Here is a 13,906-nt window from a genome sequence, read left to right on the forward strand (position 1 = left end):
CGAAGTGAATGTAATGGGAAAAGAAATAGTACTATGGTGTAGTGTCGAACTACAACCGTACCAATTACCTTAAATCTAGGGTAATACTTCCAAGTACCGTAGTATTTGATATATACATATAAATAACTACATCGATACTCAACTGCCTTATTTGAGGGATAAGGTATAATGTGATGTCTAGATCCCAGACTGTACGCTCCCCTATCAAAAGCATTTTGGGACCTACCCACGACCCCTGCATGAATGCAAGCCGTGAGCATCCACATTACTAATGATCATGTATACTCGATATAACAATCACAATTGCGGTGTGATTTATCAGTATAGTTAGATCCTAAACTGGTTCCGTGCTATAGCCCCTAGTAACGTCTATTCTATGTATATGTAAGTGTACTCATGTAAGTGTGATCATGTAATTGTACTCATGTAAGTGTGATCATGTAATTGTACTCATGTAAGTGTGATCATGTAATTGTACTATAATGTTCTAAGTGTGCTAGTTGTAATGTGTGTTCTCTCTGTCTAGCAAGTATAGTAATGAAATCATCCTAGTATAGTTGTATATGTAATGTACAGTAATGTTCTAGAAAGTATTGACTCATGATTGAACTGACTCATTGTATGATATCGCGTTCTAGTAATGGTTCTAGTATCTTCCTGAACTACCCATATGGTAGCTTACTAGTAAACTAAGTGGTACGTATGAACGTGGATGTATACCCTTGCTACCCAAGGGCATAAGATGAACTGGAAAGACCTTTTATGACTTTATATGTACACATGATATATAACTAATCTTTAAACGACTTTCGGACGAATACCCAATGTCCCACCAGACCACATCTCAAGGCGCGAAAAGGAAATAGGGTGGATAGTCTTCCTAAGTCTTTTAAACATTTCTTATATAACTATACATATAGAGGCATGCAATTTATAATATCAAAGCATAAGTAAGTTTAATAAAACATTTGAAATATAAATATTAGTCTAAGGAAAGATCGACTTGATGTCAATCTATAAAACAATTTGAAGGCATAAGTTTGATAAAACAATATAAGTACAAGGAACATTTGTTTGATAAAACGATATATGTACAAGGAACATTTGTTTGATAAAACGATATAAGTACAAGGAACATTTGTTTGAAAACACAGTTGTAAATAAGTTTGAAATATGATAAACAGACTAAGAGGTACAGTGTAATATGTAGTTTGAAAACATATAAAATGTTTATAAAAATCATTTGAAGGAAACTGTTTGGTAAAACGGCTAATGAGTAGCCAAATCCTTTGAATGCTGTATATTAATCACATGTGATTGATGTAATAAGTAATATAGTCCTACTTACTAATCACATGTGATTGACATAATAAGTAGCATGATTCTACTTGTATCCCCCCCCCCCCCATAAAACATTTAATTAAACGGGCTGTTATCGTACAGAAGGATCGGACAAGTGCTTGGTGCAAAGTGAAGATTTAGACACACACAATGATCCTAATTACATATGAAGACATATGTATATAAATAATTAGAGATTAAATCACTAATTATACAAGTATAAACATTTAAGCGCGAGGACAACACTTTTGGTCAAGCGCTAGGAGGCTAATGGGTTGCAACAAAGGAGTGCAATGCTCCTAATGGGAGTTTAAGTTCAAAAGACCATATTCATTAGAGTTTACGGCCCAGGGGAGTAAGCCCCTGGCCGTAAACTCTCAATCAAGTCATGAAATGGAGTTTAGAAGTACTACAACCTTAGAGGGGAATTGTTTCAAGGCTATACAAGAGTTTAAGGTACCATATTGACTCCTAAGGGGAGTTTACGGCCCAAAGACCCTTTTCCCTTGGAGTTTACGGCCGTAAACTCCCTTGGGAGGGTTCTTATTGTTCTTTCAAGTCTCCAACAATTCTAGGAACAAGTCTAGGCTTCAACACTTGGCTTAAGGAAGGTTTAAGGCACTAAAAGGAGCCATTTGATGGAGTTTACGGCCATAGAACTCTTTGGGCCGTAAATTCCCTCACACATGAGGTTCTTAGAATTTTAACTAGTCCAAAACTCATCTAGGTACTTGCCCTAAAAGTATCTTGGCCTAAGGAAGTGTCTAGGGTGTCCTTTGACCCCTTTAAAGGAGTTTACGGCCCAAGAAATACTCTTGGCCGTAAACTCTTCAACAGTTGAGCTTTTCATGAGTTTTCTAGGTCCTAAACACATTAAGGTGCTTGCTTAAAATGAAGAATAAGCCCTAGGAAGAGCTTGAAGGGATTTTGGCCCTAAATCTTGGAGTTTACGGCCTAAGGAGCATCTTGGCCGTAAACTCCCTTCCAAAGTTGGTTTCTAATTGTTTTGTTGGTCTAAGATATGAGTTTAAGGCTTCTAGGTTCTTGTTCTAAGGCTAAAGGATCACTAGGCACTCATTTGTGCCCTTTACTTGGAGTTTACGGCCCAAGAGGTGGTTCCTTGGCCGTAAACTCCTCAAACTACTTGGTTTTGATTTGTTTCTAGCCTCTAATGCTCATACATAAAGTCCTTAGTTAGATGCCTTACACGGAAATGGGACTAGGTGGCCTTTAGGCTTGATTTTGGAGTTTACTCCCCAAGAACGTTCTTGGGCGGTAAACTCCCGTATCTTGCATTTTAGACATGTAAACAATGTTATTTAGCATATAACAAGTATTAAAACACATCTATGAAAGTAGACTGACAATCTGGGATGAAAACCCGAAGATCCGTGAGAGAGTATTTGGCTTTTCTCTAATTGGAAATCAAATAATGAACCAATTTGGTTCAGAATTCTATTTATAGTCCTGAGATTTTTGGCAGAAAATATTTCTATTCTCGGAATGGATTCTAATGACCTAGAGTAATGGAATTACAGTGTTGCACAAAATCCTAGTGCATCCACTCTCCTAATAACTCCTTAGGTGTAAAACCCTAAAACTGCCAACTTATTCCATAAGTTTGAATTTTTACTGAAACTGCTCTACTTCTATTGGATTGATATGGTTTGATTTGAATGGAAAATTTCGGGTTGTCACATCATCCCCCTGTTAAAGGGAATTTCGTCCCGAAATTAGATTTTAGGCAAGGAAGTATGCACAAATGATCGAGTCGTGAGGAGGAACTTCCTAATCGATTGGTTCTAGCGCACTTAAGTGAAATCAGGCTCTTGGTTGGCATTCCAACGAACCTTCACTAATTGGCGACGGCGTTGCTTCGTCAGCTTGTCCTCTCGGTCGAGGGTCACTACGGTTCTGATACGAAGGCAAGGATCTCGACGAGTGGACTTGTAAGAGTCCTAACGGAAAGGTATGGTTTCACGATCGAGATGCAAAAAGTAGAAGGTATGTTACTGAGTTCGCGGAGTAGGTCTAGTTTGTGCGAGGCATAGGACAGATTCCGATAAGAATCTCGGAGGTCCTAACTATATTGGATTTAGCTTTCCACGCTTTACGAAGCGTATTAAGCCATTCTCAGAGTGAGTTATCCTGAAGAACTTGGTCACTCACTCGGAATCTCAAAGGTTCCTTTTCTTGCGTAACTTCCCAGTCAAAGGCCACCCCTCGCTGGGTCAAAGTCGTTCGAGTTTCTGAAGCTTGCGAGGAGTTCTGAATGAACTAAGGCGGTAGGTCGGTAAGACCTAAAATTTGGCGAAAACTGTCGGCGTCTCTGGTGTCGATGAATGCTCAATGGTTTTGGCAAACTGAAAGAGTACTCGAAATTTCCCACATTACTAACAGTGTGTCCTAGAAATTTGACTCTTCAATTTCCAAATCTCGTGCCTAGAGAACTTTGCTAAAAGTTCCTCTGTAGGAAATGTTTTCATGGGTTTTCTTATTACTACGAGGGTAGATAAGTAAGTCTTTTCATGGAGAAATGACGAATTGATCCAAGTAAGAAAGACGTAACTCTATTCATTTGGCTCATGAAAACCATGGGCGTACTGGTCCTATCTGAAAGGTATCACTACGGACTCGAAGCGTCCGCATCGAATTCGGAAGATAGTCTTCCAGACATCCTTCCCTAACACATCGAACTGGTGATATTCAGATCTCAGGTCCATTCTTGGAACTACTTTCATTCCTTACGTGTGATCAATCATTTTGTCTATGCGAGGCAGAGATAACGATTTCTATGAAAATCTTGACGGAATCCTCGATATCCGAGGCACATACGATGCGATCCATCGATCTCTGGAAGAATCTGACCGGGGTTCTCTAGGGTGAGAAACCTAGTCTTCTAATTCTATTTCTGTGTGGTTCGCTAAGTTGTTCATGTTGTTCTTGTATCTCCGTGGGTGTTTAAACTATAGGGTGATCTGTTTTCGGGAGTTGTACTGGGTTCTAAGTTTGTTCACATGACGATGTGATTACTCGTATACTTAGGCAGTTTGTCCGTCCTGAAGTCCATTTTAGAATTCATACAGGGCTTCACGATCACAATTTCGTGTATACGAGTCGTATATAATTAAGATTGAAAAGGTAGTCGAATAACTGATTCTTCCTTACCCTCACATCCCAAGGAGGAAAAGAGTTAAGGCGAAATCATTAATTCTAAACCTGTAGAACCTTGATTATATAACACTCTTATGTATACTTTCCTCAGTGATAGATCATCCGCATGAATTCCTGGATTGAACTTGACGTACTGCACAAGTGGTACTTCGGGGATTTCTTTGGAAAGAAAATAACTAAGAGGTACTCCTGGAATGAGCACTTCGGGGATTTCTTCGGAAAGAAAATATCTAAGAGATAATCCTGGAATGAGTACTTCGGCGTTCTGATATGACGTCTTCGCTGGAAAAGTGATCTAGAAGATAGGGACGCACGTATGAAGCTGTTTTCGCGTCGATCAAATGGAATCTGATTGTATGATAATGTCGGAATCATACAGAAAATTTAAAGACATTAGAATTAAACATAATACGTTTACAGACAAAACACAACCGTGCAACCATGAACAAGAGTTACAGTACTTTCAGATTTACCACAAGACTATTGTTGCGAATAAGATATACTACAAAAGACAAGTATACGCAGCACGAGACTCCCTATACAGACAAGATCTCGCAAAAGGTAAGACTCTAGTTTCACTAGTTCTAGATAGTTTATAAGTCTGTTACAATGAAACGCCTTAATTACATTAACGTGGTTCCTGAGCAGGCTCTCCTGCAGCTATGATCCTGAGAATCTTCCCATCTGCGCTAGAATTCTACATTATCTGGCAATCTCTCTTGAAGTGCCCTGTCTAGCTTTGGTGACGGAATTACGGTGCTTAGCAAGTGTTATGTGGACACGAGTGCCTTCCTCGTTACTCCACCTCGAAAATTGCTTCTTGAATCGTTCTGCGCTATAACTCAAGTTGTGTGCAGGGTTAGTCTCAATGAAAGAGACTTGAGTGATGGGTCGTTTCGGTGCTCCACAGTCACGAGCATGATGCCCTATGTTTAGGCAATTGCAACATTGCATCTCCTGGCAAGCCCCATGATGATGGAAACTACACCTATCACACTTCGGGAGTTTTCCCTCGTATGGCCTGCGCGGTACGGGAACGGTAGGGGTTTCCACTTGCTTCTATTATATAGCCAGCTCTTGGGCTCTCTTGTGTTCCTTCCGGGCTTGACGCTTTCGTTTCTTGTTCTCTGCTTTTTGGCTTTGCGAGCCTGTGACTGTTACTGTTTGGTGACTTCCTGGATGGATATCACGATTGGGAACTTCATTCCCATCAGCAGTATCGACTGTGCTGATAGCGCTACGGTGCGCCATGACCGCGGTTACGGCAGCCACTACGGCAGCTGTAACTGCCGTTTGAAAGGTGGCGGCGTCCATCGGAAAAGTAGAGGTCTCGTTGCTTGGCTGGTTGTTTCCAGATGACGACATGATTCTGTAATACGAAAGATAAGGATTTGTGAGCGATTTTTGGGTTGACCCTGATGTACTTAGATTGTTCATGAAAAAGAGTAAGAGTATGATCTCGAAAGTTTGACCTACATCCCTATGATGCAGTCCTGGTAAAGAATGAAAGTATGTTTGCGAAGGTTTGAACTACATCTCCTTGATGCAGTCCTAGTACGGAATGGGAGTATGTTCGCTAAGGTTTGACCTACATCCCTATGATGCAGTCCTAGTACGGAAAGGGGAGTATGTTCGTAGAATGGTCTCAAGACGTTTGTCGTTCGAGCTGAGGTATAGTGGGTTAGTGAATAACAAGATCCAACCACTGAAAGAGACTTGGAAATGCCTCTGGAGATAAATCACCATAGTCCAATGACTTGACTAAAGTGTGATTCAGATAGACTCCAATGAAAGTAAGATAAAAGTACTTGAATGAAGAATGACACAAAAGTTAGCCGGCTGTCAATACCTTGGATATTCACGATGTAAAGATTCAGGAAAATGACCTTGTAAAGGTCTTACATCATATCCACAGAAGATAGTTCCTGACAGCATAAAGACCTAACTAAAGTACTTATGGTAAAGATAATTTCATAGAAAATACCACATCGGGTATAGACAGAAAGACACGATTTCTTTTTATAAGGGAAATAAAGTAAAGCGTCTACTACGGGCGACGATCATCCCTCTGGTGAACTCTTAGTTCAACCAATTGACGTTCCATGTCAAGTAGGTGTCTTTCGAACACCATCTGGCGTACTCGGAGCTCTATGACTTCGGCTCGTGATTCAGCCAGTGCTTGCAACAGGGTTTCATGGTTTCTCTCTAATCTCTCGTGAGTATATGCTAGATGAATGGTGTAGAGGGTATGCATTGTAGCATAGGCGACTACCTCTGAAATCTGATGTAGGGCTGTCTTGCCTTGAATCTCATTTTGGGCCCTTCTGCGGACCAAGATTGGCAAGACTCTATCTGCTGAGCCCCCATTCCTCAAGTCGTAAAAGCTTCGGTCACCATCAAATAGCATAAACTGATCTTGTCCTTGGCTCCCTGTTTCCAAGCATTCCACTCACTCAGGATCGGGCCATGAAAAGCCGGAAGAGGGTTAGGAATTTGGAAAGGAGCTGCTTGGGGTAGGTTCTCAACCTCTGGTTCGGGGTTAGTATCATACGAAAGGTCTTCTTCATGGTGATCATCCAAGGGGATAGGATGATCATTCTCTGGTTCTTCTCCAAACCAACCAGCTATGACTTCATTCGGAAGATACTGGTTGTCAAGGGGATGGAGTCCAGCTATGATTTCTATGCGAGAATTTAGGGTAAGAGGATAATTATTAGACGAACTATCTAGATAACTATTTAGAAAACCTTCAATAGTTACATCGCTATTTGTGAAGTGCATACCAGCCATGTGTAATCTAAACAGGATAGACCTTCGAATAAGTGACCTTAACTCCTTATTCACACAGAATTGGGGTAAGGCAAAATTATCACAGATTCTGAGTCTATAACATCCTAATTACATGTAGCCTCAGTGTATCCACTTAGCAACTATCAACTTAGTAATGAAGATCCCTTTTTAATTCTCAAGTATAAAGTACTTATAGTAACACCAAAATACACCTATAGTATTTTAAATCTATTGTTATGTTCTATTGTTCTCATTGTGGTAGGGTTGGTAAGATTTTAGCATTGTTGCAACCACACACTTAAACTTAGGCACATGCTAGTCAACCCTCAGATAATATAGGTGATCAGGCTATATCTTCCCAGTTTTGACCATATGTCTCTAAGCCCACTTGTGTTGCCCAACAATCGTAATTCTTTTGTACTGTCCTAATGACATTGATTTTAGTATGAATGCAGAACGTATACTTACTTAAATATTTTAGTATTTAAAGTATAAACTCTTGGTCAGAGTATTTTTAATCCCTTATGTATTTATAGTTAGTATATCTTTTATGGGTTGATATACTTAATTCACTACAAACAATGCTCTGATACCAATCTGTCACACCCCAAAACCAAGAACGGCGGAAACGTTCTGGGGCGGAGGACGTCATGTATAATATCAACAACAATGTAAAGTAGTAAACAAGCAACAACATCATCCATTGCATTAATAAAATAATTATTATACAATTGTATTCTGTCAAATTTTGATAAACACTAAAGCATAAATCAAAATGAAAGATAAGTCTTGAATAAGATCCATCTTCCTTTCTCCTTGCATCTGTACCTGTCTATGATGACCTGAGGATACAAGTAATTTTGAAAGCGAGTATCAGCTTTAAAGCTGGTGAGATCATAAGTATTTAGTGTCTTAATTTGTATGTAAGAATTTGTAAGTCTTTGTATTGTAATAATTTGTAAATGTAAGTATTGTAAGAATTTGTAAGTGTAAGTATTGTAAGAATTTGTAAGTGTTTGAAAAACCCTGGAATCCCTATGATTCCTATTAGTATGAAGGTGTCTTCTACCAAGACCTAATGGTTCTGTGTGTCTCTTGTAAGAGTGTATATTTTCCCAAGTCTGACTACTATTTATCAAAAGATAGTTTCTACATTACCGTGCGTCATATGAAAAATTCACGAAGTGAATGTAATGGGAAAAGAAATAGTACTATGGTGTAGTGTCGAACTACAACCGTACCTATTACCTTAAATCTAGGGTAATACTTCTAAGTACCGTAGTATTTGATATATACATATAAATAACTACATCGATACTCAACTGCCTTATTTGAGGGATAAGGTATAATGTGATGTCTAGATCCCAGACTGTACGCTCCCCTATCAAAGGGATTTTGGGACCTACCCACGACCCCTGCATGAATGCAAGCCGTGAGAATCCACATTACTAATGATCATGTATACTCGATATAACAATCACAATTTCGGTGTGATTTATCAGTATAGTTAGATCCTGAACTGGTTCCGTGCTATAGCCCCTAGTAACGTCTATTCTATGTATATGTAAGCGTACTCATGTAAGTGTGATCATGTAATTGTACTCATGTAAGTGTGATCATGTAATTGTACTCATGTAAGTGTGATCATGTAATTGTACTATAATGTTCTAATTGTGCTAGTTGTAATGTGTGTTCTCCCTATCTAGAAAGTATAGTAATGAAATCATTCTAGTATAGCTGTATATGTAATGTGTAGTAATGTTCTAGAAAGTATTGACTCATGAATGAACTGACTCATTCTATGATATCGCGTTCTAGTAATGGTTCTAGTATCTTCCTGAACTACCCATATGGTAGCTTACTAGTAAACTAAGTGGTACGTATGAACGTGGATGTATACCCTTGCTACCCAAGGGCATAAGATGAACTGGAAAGACCTTTTATGACTTTATATGTACACATGATATATAACTAATCTTTAAACGACTTTCGGACGAATACCCAATGTCCCACCAGACCATATCTCAAGGCGCGAAAAGGAAATAGGGTGGATAGTCTTCCTAAGTCTTTTAAACATTTCTTATATAACTATACATATAGAGGCATGCAATTTATAATATCAAAGCATAAGTAAGTTTAATAAAACATTTGAAATATAAATATTAGTCTAAGGAAAGATCGACTTGAAGTCAATCTATAAAACAATTTGAAGGCATAAGTTTGATAAAACAATATAAGTACAAGGAACATTTGTTTGATAAAACGATATAAGTACAAGGAACATTTGTTTGATAAAACGATATAAGTACAAGGAACATTTGTTTGAAAACACAGTTGTAAATAAGTTTGAAATATGATAAACAGACTAAGAGGTACAGTGTCATATGTAGTTTGAAAACATATAAAATGTTTATAAAAATCATTTGAAGGAAACTGTTTGGTAAAACGGCTAATGAGTAGCCAAATCCTTTGAATGCTGTATATTAATCACATGTGATTGATGTAATAAGTAATATAGTCCTACTTACTAATCACATGTGATTGACATAATAAGTAGCATGATTCTACTTGTATCCCCCCCCATAAAACATTGAAAATAGTTTAAGACATTAATTAAGGGGGTATGAACTCACCTGCAGTAAGTGACTGAAATTGAACGGGCTGTTATCGTACGGAAGGATCGGACAAGTTCTTGGTGCCAAGTGAAGACTTAGACACACACAATGATCCTAATTACATATGAAGACATATGTATATAAATAATTAGAGATTAAATCACTAATTATACAAGTATAAACATTTAAGCGTGAGGACAACACTTTTGGTCAAGCGCTAGGAGGCTAATGGGTTGCAACAAAGGAGTGCAATGCCCCTAATGGGAGTTTAATGTCAAAAGACCATATTCATTAGAGTTTACGGCCCAGGGGAGTAAGCTCCTGGCCGTAAACTCTCAATCAAGTCATGAAATGGAGATTAGAAGTACTACAACCTTAGAGGGGAATTGTTTCAAGGCTATACAAGAGTTTAAGGTACCATATTGACTCCTAAGGGGAGTTTACGGCCCAAAGACCCTTTTCCCTTGGAGTTTACGGCCGTAAACTCCCTTGGGAGGGTTCTTATTGTTCTTTCAAGTCTCCAACAATTCTAGGAACAAGTCTAGGCTTCAACACTTGGCTTAAGGAAGGTTTAAGGCACTAAAACGAGCCATTTGATGGAGTTTACGGCCATAGAACTCTTTGGGCCGTAAATTCCCTCACACATGAGGTTCTTAGAATTTTAACTAGTCCAAAACTCATCTAGGTACTTGCCTTAAAAGTCTCTTGGCCTAAGGAAGTGTCTAGGGTGTCCTTTGACCCCTTTAAAGGAGTTTACGGCCCAAGAAATACTCTTGGCCGTAAACTCTTCAACACTTGAGCTTTTCATGAGTTTTCTAGGTCCTAAACACATTAAGGTGCTTGCTTAAAATGAAGAATAAGCCCTAGGAAGAGCTTGAAGGGATTTTGGCCCTAAATCTTGGAGTTTACGGCATAAGGAGCATCTTGGCCGTAAACTCCCTTCCAAAGTTGGTTTCTAATTGTTTTGTTGGTCTAAGATATGAGTTTAAGGCTTCTAGGTTCTTGTTCTAAGGCTAAAGGATCACTAGGCACTCATTTGTGCCCTTTACTTGGAGTTTACGGCCCAAGAGGTGGTTCCTTGGCCGTAAACTCCTCAAACTACTTGGTTTTGATTTGTTTCTAGCCTCTAATGCTCATACATAAAGTCCTTAGTTAGATGCCTAACACGGAAATGGGACTAGGTGGCCTTTAGGCTTGATTTTGGAGTTTACTCCCCAAGAACGTTCTTGGGCGGTAAACTCCCGGATCTTGCATTTTAGACATGTAAACAATGTTATTTAGCATATAACAAGTATTAAAACACATCTATGAAAGTAGACTGACAATCTGGGATGAAAACCCGAAGATCCGTGAGAGAGTATTTGGCTTTTCTCTAATTGGAAATCAAATAATGAACCAACTTGGTTCAGAATTCTATTTATAGTCCTGAGATTTTTGGCAAAAAATATTTCTATTCTCGGAATGGATTCTAATGACCTAGAGTAATGGAATTACAGTGTTGCACAAAATCCTAGTGCATCCACTCTCCTAATAACTCCTTAGGTGTAAAACCCTAAAACTGCCAACTTATTCCATAAGTTTGAATTTTTACTGAAACTGCTCTACTTCTATTGGATTGATATGGTTTGATTTGAATGGAAAATTTCGGGTTGTCACAATTCCCACCTGGCCACACAAATCAAGGAAGCCCAACTAGAAGCCTTGAAACCAGAAAATGTGACAGGTGAGGCATTAAGAGGGATGGATAAAAACTTAGAAGGCAAGGATGATGGAGCACATTATCTCATGAATCAGATCTGGACGCCAAAGCTTTGTGGGTTCCGAGACGTCGTCATCAATGAAGCACACAAGACTCCATATTCCATCCATCTAGGTTCGGACAAGATGTGTCTAGACCTCAAAAAGTTATACTAGTGGCCGAACATGAAAGCTGAGATTGCGACTTATGTGGGCAAGTGTCTGACTTGCGCCAAGGTCAAGGTGGAATACCAGAAACCCTCAGGACTACTACAACAGCCTGATATACCGGAATGGAAGTGGGAACGGATAACCATGGACTTCATAACCAAGCTTCATATGACTTCAGGCGGGCTTGATACCATATGGGTAATCGTAGACAGATTGACCAAGTCTACGCACTTCCTACCGATAAAGGAAACCGACAAGATGGAGAAGTTAACCAGAACGTACATAAAGGAGATTGTACGACTGTATGGTGTACCAATATCCATTATCTCCGACTGAGATAGTAGATTCACCTCGCGATTTTGGCAGTCTCTACAAAAAACTCTGGGAACTAGGCTTGACATGAGTACGACCTACCACCCACAAACCGACGGTCAGAGTGCGCGAACCATACAAATCAAGCTTGACATGAAACTGCTCTACTTCTATTGGATTGATATGGTTTGATTTGAATGGAAAATTTCGGGTTGTCACAATTCCCACCTGGCCACACAAATCAAGGAAGCCCAACTAGAAGCCTTGAAACCAGAAAATGTGACAGGTGAGGCATTAAGAGGGATGGATAAAAACTTAGAAGGCAAGGATGATGGAGCACATTATCTCATGAATCAGATCTGGACGCCAAAGCTTTGTGGGTTCCGAGACGTCGTCATCAATGAAGCACACAAGACTCCATATTCCATCCATCTAGGTTCGGACAAGATGTGTCTAGACCTCAAAAAGTTATACTAGTGGCCGAACATGAAAGCTGAGATTGCGACTTATGTGGGCAAGTGTCTGACTTGCGCCAAGGTCAAGGTGGAATACCAGAAACCCTCAGGACTACTACAACAACCTGATATACCGGAATGGAAGTGGGAACGGATAACCATGGACTTCATAACCAAGCTTCATATGACTTCAGGCGGGCTTGATACCATATGGGTAATCGTAGACAGATTGACCAAGTCTACGCACTTCCTACCGATAAAGGAAACCGACAAGATGGAGAAGTTAACCAGAACGTACATCAAGGAGATTGTACGACTGTATGGTGTACCAATATCCATTATCTCCGACTGAGATAGTAGATTCACCTCGCAATTTTGGCAGTCTCTACAAAAAACTCTGGGAACTAGGCTTGACATGAGTACGACCTACCACCCACAAACCGACGGGCAGAGTGCGCGAACCATACAGACATTAAAAGACATGTTGAGAGCCTGTGTGATAGACTTTGGTAAGGCATGGGATACCCATTTGCCACTGATTGAATTCTCCTACAATAATAGCTATCACACTAGCATTAAAGTCGCTCCATTTGAAGCTCTCTACGGTCGCAAGTGCAGATCACCCCTGTGTTGGGCAGAAGTGGGGAATACCCAACTAGCTAGGGGCAAATCCCAAATAGCACCCTTACTGGTCCTGAAATCATAAGGGAGAACACAAAAAAGATTGTTTAACTTTGGGAAAGACTGAAGGCGTCTCGTGATCGACTAAAGAGTTACGCAGATAAGCGACGCAAACCCTTAGAATTCCAGGTCGGAGATCGGGTACTACTGAAAGTTTCCCCTTGGAAAGGAATGATACGTTTCGGTAAACGTGGGAAACTAAACCCGAGGTACATCAGACCGTTTGAAATCCTTGCCAGGATTGGTCCTGTGGCGTACAAACTCTGATTACCACAAGAACTTAATAACGTACACCCCACATTTCACGTTTCCAACTTAAAGAAGTGTCTGTCTGACGAGACACTTGTAATACCTCTCGACGAGATCAAAGTTAAAGAAAATCTCCACTTCGTGGAAGAACCAGTTGAGATTATGGATCGGTAGGTCAAAAGAATGAAACAAAGTCGTATTCCCATCGTGAAGGTCCGATGGAACGCTAAATGAGGACCAGAGTTCACCTGGGAACGCGAAGACCAAATGAAACAAAAATACCCGCATCTTTTCCCAAACTCTTGAAGTCCCAGCCAAAACATAAATTTCAGGATGAAATTCCCTCTAACGGGGGGATGATGTGACAATAGTCAATTTCGG

This window comes from Lactuca sativa, chromosome 8, assembly GCF_002870075.4.
Source record: "Lactuca sativa cultivar Salinas chromosome 8, Lsat_Salinas_v11, whole genome shotgun sequence".
Taxonomy (NCBI): domain Eukaryota; kingdom Viridiplantae; phylum Streptophyta; class Magnoliopsida; order Asterales; family Asteraceae; genus Lactuca; species Lactuca sativa.